The sequence below is a fragment of the Capsicum annuum genome, chromosome 4, assembly GCF_002878395.1.
Source record: "Capsicum annuum cultivar UCD-10X-F1 chromosome 4, UCD10Xv1.1, whole genome shotgun sequence".
Lineage (NCBI taxonomy): Eukaryota > Viridiplantae > Streptophyta > Magnoliopsida > Solanales > Solanaceae > Capsicum > Capsicum annuum.
In genome coordinates, this window is record NC_061114.1 from 55802926 (window position 1) to 55805539 (window position 2614).

Consider the following 2614-nt stretch of genomic DNA (forward strand, 5'->3'; position numbering starts at 1 on the left):
AATATATCTGAATTAAATACGATAAACTAGAAAATATTCAGCACACAAATTTAAACATTCAACGCATTCAACAACACATCACTCATAAATTTTCCTACCCGAACCTAATCATTTTTGCCTAACCAATTTAACCTATTAAGATACTATCGAATTCACAAACTTAATATTGATTTCGAATTAAGCAAATCAACAACAAACCAACATTAATCTAATTTTATCCTTTTTATCAATCTCGCAATTCCACCCCAAATTCCTTTTTAATACCAATTTTTCGTAATTTGCAATCACCATTTCCACAATCTATAATCATTTTTATTAGCGAAATTAAACCACAAATCAGCATCACTCAATATTCCATCATCAAATGCATAAACATCAATGAAATCAAACAATCATAATCAACAAACATATAATCATAGCCAATTCAACCAATCAAAATAAAGAAAAAAATGAGTTAAAGAAATGAACCTCAACAGAATGTTTTTGTCGATAATAAAGAAGTTTGAAAACGAAAATCCTCGAACTAGGAACCCCAACAATGAGCGAACCAAATCAGTGTAGAGAAATCCAACCCGAACAAATTTGGGAATCAATAGAAAAACCTCAAAATGAGTGACTCCGACTTGGTATCGAAATCTAACGATAAAATTCGAACCCAATTCTCAGTAGAAAAACTAAAAACCCCAAAAAACTAAATTCCGGTGAGTTAACAGTAGTAAAACCCGATAAGAACAAGACGAATTTCAGTGAAACCTTGGCATTTTCCAATCGAAACTACCTGTAAGTCATCGAAAATAAAGAAATTTTGGGGTTTCGAGACTGGACAGAATAGACGATGAACTGTAAATGAATTTCGATGAAAATTTCACTGGGAAAACTCGAGAAAGACAACCAGATCTCTCCAACTTTGTTATTTTTTATCAGATCTGCATCAATCACGCCGGTTTTGCTGTTCTCTTACTGAATCTCTGTCAATCACCCTCTATTCCCTCACTTTTTCCTTACTACGTGTGTGTGTATATGAACGATGGAGAAAAATAAAGGTCCCCCGTGTGTTGTGTGTGCGCAAAGAAGAAAATAAAAGAAAGATGGCATTTCTCTATTTCTATTTCCTCCCCCTCTCTCTTTGTTTTTTTCTCTCTCTCTATCCTTGAAGAAGAAAGCCCATATGAATGAGAGGGTCTGTATATTCTATTTCTTTCCCCTTTTGGAATTATCTATGTGTGTATAGGTGTGTCTCTCCTATATCTGCGTGTAAAATCCCTGCTTTCTATTATTTTTTTCATTATATTGTGTCCTACGTGGGTGTATATTATTGGTGGCTTATGGAAAATCATGAGGTGACTTGTGGGAATATGTATGTGACGTGTGGGTCCTACATAAATGAGTGTGTAAGGTGAGTACATGTATTTTTGTATGTATTCAATGAAAGATGGGGAGTGATGCGTGAGGTGTCAATTTGTTATAGATTTGGTTATTTTTGTCCCTTTTTGAGAAAAAATTCTGGAATAGGGTAGGGTGCGTGACAAAATGGGAGAAGATGATAAAAATAATTTTTTTACAGGATAAAATTACGTGTCTACTTCATGCCCCCTTCAGATGTAAACACAAAGTGTTTTCATATAAAGAAGTAGACAATGAGACAAAATTTTATCCCGGTCATTATTCAAAATAAAGGAACAGAAGGAAAGAGGGCCCCCGAGTCAACATCAGGACATCTTATCTACCCTAGTTATAAAGGAAACCAGTCACAGATACCTCCAAGAAAAGAAGAAGGACTATACCGAGTTGGAGAGTCGAGTGAGGTTCCATCGAGGTTTCGGTCCGCCACGTTGTCATTACATATAAAATGAAAATTATAAGTTAAAACATAAATGAAATTACAAAAATTCTATCTATGTAGCTTCTTTTGGATTTCTTGACTTGAGTTTCATCACCCTGTTCTTCTGGCGGACTCCTGACTTGTAATTTCTTCAACTTGTTGCTTGGCTTTCAATTTCTTCACTTTGTTGCTTTGACTTTCTATTTATTTGCCCTGCTCTTTAGACGGGCTCCTGACTTGTCATTTTATCACCCTGTTCTTTAAGCGGGCACCTGACTTTCAATTTCATTACCTTGTTGTTTGAGTTTCAATTTCATCACCCTATTCTTCGGGTGGGATCTCGACTTTCAGTTTTTATCACCTTTGTTCTACAAGCAGGCTCCTGACTTGTAGTTTTTATCACCTTTGTTCTACAAGCAGGCCCAACTTTTAGTTTCATCACCCTTGTTCAGGCGAGTCCTGACTTTCAATTTTCATCACCCTTGTTCTTCAGGTGGGCTCTTGACTTTCAGTTTCTTCACCCTTGTTTTTTAGGCAGGCTTTTGACTTTTAATTTCATCACCCTTGTTCTTCAAGCGGGCTCCTGACTTTCAATTTCATCACCCTATTCTTCAGTTGGGATCCTGACTTGCAATTTCATCACCCTGTTTTTCAGGAAGACTCCTGACTTGAAATTTTCTCACTCTGTTCTCCAGGCGAGCTCCCGACCTTTCATTTCATCACCTTGTTCTTCAGGTAGGATCATGAAATCAAAATCAAAACTACAACAAGATTATCCCAAACAAAGATTAT